This window comes from Argiope bruennichi, chromosome 4 (genome assembly GCF_947563725.1).
Source record: "Argiope bruennichi chromosome 4, qqArgBrue1.1, whole genome shotgun sequence".
NCBI lineage: Eukaryota > Metazoa > Arthropoda > Arachnida > Araneae > Araneidae > Argiope > Argiope bruennichi.
This window is the reverse complement of record NC_079154.1, coordinates 51,250,640-51,256,660: the sequence shown is the minus strand read 5'-3', so window position 1 is coordinate 51,256,660 and position 6,021 is coordinate 51,250,640.

The window sequence follows — 6,021 nt, the reverse complement described above, 5'->3', positions numbered from 1 at the left end:
ATGCCGATTGTGCAACAAAAGAACAGCAATAAACAAAAAGTAGACCAACAATGCCATGAATTAAAAGAAGAAAGATCACACGAGCTTAAAAAAAGAAAGTAAAATTTTTCAATGTAATAACTGTAAAGATTAACTAATGAATACAAATCAAATGAAAAATAAAATTAAAATCAATGAAAAATAAAATTTTATTATAATTTTAAAAAAACAACGTATAACCACTTCTGTTTGATGAGTATAAGTTTCTATTTGGTTTGATAAAATCACATCTTGCTTGAAGCCATATTAAAGTTATGAAAACATGATCTTAAAATTTTCAAATACAATTAGGTAAAAAAACAATATTAGAGCCAATATTCCATTTTCCGTATTGTGTGCCTCACCAACATAAGGCATGTCATACTTAACTCCTTCTTAGAGATTAAATGGGCCACAAAACCACATACAAGCTAAACAATCAGTGATATGGGATTTTGATTCTTCCACCTGAAAGCTCAAACTTTAGCCTGCGTTTCCCTCCTTCTTTTCTTTCTTGAGTAAAATAAATAATAATCTATATCTATACTTATAATAAAGCTCAATGTGTGTGTGTGTGTGTGTGTGTTGGCGCTCTACAGGCCAGACCGTTTGACATACAGCTACCAAATTTGGTACATGTATACCTTGGAGGTTGGGAGTGTGCACCTGAGGTTTCTTTTTTCGAATTTTTAATTAGAATTTTAATTATTAATTAAAAACTAACTTTCCCGCCAAAAAAATCTTCCATTTTCCCCACCGCCAACTTTTCCGCCAAAAAAATCTTCCATTATCCCCAGCGCCAAACGAGAAAGGCTTCAGTTTTTTTTTTCTCCCAACAGTAATGAGGCTAGGGTTAAAATTTTTCGACGGATTATTTCAATCGGTTCTGTTTATTTTCTTAATGTTTGATGCATTTAAAATTAAACATTGTTAATGAATCAATCTTTCAGATTCATTCTGAAGTACTTTTGAATTAAAATAAAACAGAATAAAGGAAATTAAAAATTTCTAATCCGCATAGCGTTACCCCAACTGGCGTAGAAAAAATCACGTATTTGCGTTACGTAACCGGCGAAGAAAATTCACGCATGCGCATTCTGTTCTGATTGTTGCCATGACAACATGTATATGCTTATAGTTTTAAGTACAACGTTTTTTAAGTAGTTTTTTTAAAACCTGTTTTCAACCGTTTATTTTAAACGATTCGTTTTATTTTCTTAGTGTTTGATGCATTTAAATTTAAACATTGTTGATGAATCGATCTGCTCATAATGAATCTAAGAAAATTTTGTTGACCAACTCTTGAGATATTACATAAATTAAAAAAGATATTCTTTAGTGCCCATAAAGTTTAAACGCTGAGTGACTCTATTTTCAGTAATCAGATTATAAAAAAATGCTTTGTTTCAGTAAAAAATATTATTATATTAATTGAAGATAAATTCTTTCCACTTTAATTTAAAGCATAAATTCTACCGTTTTCAACCGTTTATTTTAAACGATTCGTTTTATTTTCTTAGTGTTTGATGCATTTAAATTTAAACATTGTTAATGAATCGATCTGCTCATAATGAATCTCAGAAAATATTGTTGACCACACTCTTGAGATATTACATAAATTTAAAAAAATATTCTTTAGTGCCCATAAAGTTTAAACGCTGAGTATTATAAACTCTCACTCTATTTTCAGTAATCAGATTATAAAAAAAATGCTTTGTTTCAGTAAAAAATATTATTATATTAATTGCAGATTAATCATTTCCACTTTAATTTAAAGCATAAATTCTACGGGAGCTAACAGAAAATTAGAGAGGTACATATTACGTTATGACGGAAGGCCTTTATAATATTATGAGTAAATTATATGACTTTCAAAATTTGAAGTTTTAAAATATTTTGATGAAGAAGCTATTAAAGTAGAAATTGCATAAAATATTTAATTATTAAAATTTTAACGAACATTAAGATTGGCGAACCGGCTGGTCGCCAAAGGCGGCTAGTAGTAATAATAAATCATTGAGAAAACCAGTTGGATAAATTTCTTGTAAAATGAATCATTGATTTATTTTACAAAGAGATGTCTTCTTTTCTGATTATGTGGTTTCTAATGGTTTGCTGTTTAGAAAAAGTACAATTTTATAATTTCCACATTTTCCAAACTATGCATTCCAATTTTTTGAAAAAGATATTGTTTTCTAAACCTTAAAGGTGCTTTTTTTAAATCTATACTTATAATAAAGCTCAATGTGTGTGTGTGTGTGTGTGTGTGTGTGTTGGCGCTCTACAGGCCAGACCGTTTGACATACAGCTACCAAATTTGGTACATGTATACCTTGGAGGTTGGGAATGTGCACCTGGAATTCCCCTTGGGAATTTTTTCGAATTTTTAATTAGAATTTTAATTATTAATTAAAAACTAACTTTCCCGCCAAAAAAATTTTCCATTTTCCCCACCGCCAACTTTTCCGCCAAAAAAATCTTCCATTATCCCCAGCGCCAAACGAGAAAGGCTTCAGTTTTTTTTTCTCCCAACAGTAATGAGGCTAGGGTTAAAATTTTTCGGCGGATTATTTCAATCGGTTCTGTTTATTTTCTTAATGTTTGATGCATTTAAAATTAAACATTGTTAATGAATCAATCTTTCAGATTCATTCTGAAGTACTTTTGAATTAAAATAAAACAGAATAAAGGAAATTAAAAATTTGTAATCGGCATAGCGTTACCCCAACTGGCGTAGAAAAAATCACGTATTTGCGTTACGTAACCGGCGAAGAAAATTCACGCATGCGCATTCTGTTCTGAGTGTTGCCATGACAACGTTATCAATGGATGATTTAAATTATTTTTGGGTTAGTTGCATGCTTTTGTAAGTAAATTGTATTTATGTTAGTTATATATTTTTTGCATATGCTTATAGTTTTAAGTACATCGTTTTTTAAGTAGTTTTTTTAAAACCTGTTTTCAACCGTTTATTTTAAACGATTCGTTTTATTTTCTTAGTGTTTGATGCATTTAAATTTAAACATTGTTAATTAATCGATCTGCTCATAATGAATCTAAGAAAATTTTGTTGACCAACTCTTGAGATATTACATAAATTAAAAAAGATATTCTTTAGTGCCCATAAAGTTTAAACGCTGAGTGACTCTATTTTCAGTAATCAGATTATAAAAAAATGCTTTGTTTCAGTAAAAAATATTATTATATTAATTGAAGATAAATTCTTTCCACTTTAAATTAAAGCATAAATTCTACCGTTTTCAACCGTTTATTTTAAACGATTCGTTTTATTTTCTTAGTGTTTGATGCATTTAAATTTAAACATTGTTAATTAATCGATCTGCTCATAATGAATCTAAGAAAATTTTGTTGACCAACTCTTGAGATATTACATAAATTAAAAAAGATATTCTTTAGTGCCCATAAAGTTTAAACGCTGAGTGACTCTATCTTCAGTAATCAGATTTTAAAAAAATGCTTTGTTTCAGTAAAAAATATTATTATATTAATTGAAGATAAATTCTTTCCACTTTAATTTAAAGCATGAATTCTACGGGTGCTAACAGAAAATGAGAGAGATACATATTACGTTATGACTGAAGGCCTTTATAATATTATGAATGAATTATATGATAATCAAAATTTATTTGAAGTTTTAAAATATTTTGATGAAGAAGCTATTAAAGTAGAAATTGCATAAAATATTTAATTATTAAAATTTTAACGAACATTAAGATTGGCGAACCGGCTGGTCGCCAAAGGCGGCTAGTATAAATATAAAACAAACGATATCGATTCTTTTTTTTAAAAAAATTGCTATCGCCTATTTCTTCTAAATTAATTTCGAAAGAGTACAAATTTAAAATGAAATTGAAGTTTCACTATTTATCTGCTAAAAGTTAATCAATTTTTACGAGTCATTAAAAAAAACTATGTAAATCCTGGATTATTCAGACAGAAAAATTCTAGAATCTAGCAACATAAATGTTAATGTAAAATTAAAATTAAATGCATTTAAGGACATGAATATAACTATTAAACATGTTCAGAAAATTAAAGGAAAGTAATGAAAAAAGTGAACTTAAAACATTGCATTGATTTGAGGATAATCTGGATTAAAATAAGAGAATAATTAATATCACTTCCACCTATGACGTTCATCTATAAAATTAAAATAATTGGCAAAAACAATGGACCAATACCCCAGTCACAATCACTGTACCTATTTCATCAATATTTATCATTTAATAACACCTAAATATGACACAAGAGGTTTCCTGATCTTAACCCCCGTCCATTTTCGATTGAAGTATTAAAATCACTAGCACACTGCACATTCTCTGGGTCGAAAAACCTTGAAAAAGTTCTCCGGTCTAACCCATAAAGAAAATATCTAATTTACTAATTTTATTATTTTTTATTTCATATAAAAGTTTATGAATTCTAGATACGTCTTCGAGGATTGTCTTCCCCCTATATCTCTTTTCAAGAGATATTGTAAAATGAAACATAGACAAACCTCGACAATTTCTATCTTAACAACAAAATACTCATTTCGACATTTTTTGTCGTCAGCTTGACAATTTCGTCGTCTAACATGCATAGATAACAATCAGAATGCTCTATCATTATTATGTAATCATAATTTAAAATAACACTTCCTTCTGTTTTGATAAGATGTTGTTTCTTTTGTTTTGATATCAATACTATCAATCTGAATGGCTAGGCAGCTAGTGTTAATAAGATTAATTTAGTCATATCAAATAATTTTCATGAACTGCATCTTATCCAACTGAAGTATATAAAAAATAAGATTGATAATAATACAATTAAAAGTTGAGCAAGCAAATAATGATAGATTATTCTGATTAGTTAATTATGCTTTAAAGTGGCAAAGTGGTCAAATGAGTGGCAAAAATTAGAGAAATCGGTCGAACTGTTGATGGTTGGAGGTCGTGTAAAAATTTCATTTTGCAATTTCACTCGAAATGGCGACGGTGATATATTAGACTACCTATTGTTTACTGGGGATCATCAGTATTTTTGAAATTGGTACAATGGTTTTCTAGGAGCTCTGTCGAGGTTTTTATTTATAGCGAATGTACGGTAAAGTAATTTTTCTTCCATTTCTCTCGGGAAAGGAAAATGATGCTAAGTAGATTGTCATTGATAACAGCTAAATGCAATAAGGTTTTATAACAAAAAAAAATAAAATCGAAATTGTTTCAATGGTTATGACTGGAAAACTCTGTTGTAGGTTTCTCCCATAGAGAATATACAATGAAGTTTTATTTTTTTCAATTTCTTTCAAAAAATGAAAGCTGGTGGAAAGCAATTTATTCATGATGACATATCTAAAGACCATAAATTTTCATATGAAACAAAAATTGGCTTAATTGAACTAATAGTTAGGTTGGGCGAATGGTTTATTTGTTTTCCCTATTATTTTATACATACGGATGATTTTACGGAACATATACACACAAAGAGAAAGTTTATACTGGTTTGTAGTTTTTAAAACAAAAATTGACAGTTCAAATAAAACAAAAAAATTATTGGAATACTTGTTTAGAATTATTAAAATGGTAATCTAATGATGATAATCACACTGCTACCTGTCCTAAGATACACGGATAAGTGACCGTACCACCGCGGCAGCAACACTGGTGGAAATTGTAGTTGAGTTCTAAGGGCCATCACCGGCCATGGTACAGCCCTTCCCGTGGGAAGTACGTCCCTTCACTGATGGGAGGTAGCTAACCCTTTTTTTTTGTACTTTTGGGGAGGCGAGAACCAAACACCATACCGGAAACTTCTCACTCTCATTGAGGTGCCCCCCCAATGAGATATCTAACGATGATAATCATTTCAAAAACTATACAGTGTAGATAATCAATTATCCTCAACTTCAGTGATCTAGATTGTTTTGAAGCAAGGAAAAAAAATCCTCCATCAAAAATCTTGACGAGCAGAGATAGAAAAGTACCTACAATGAACTAATAT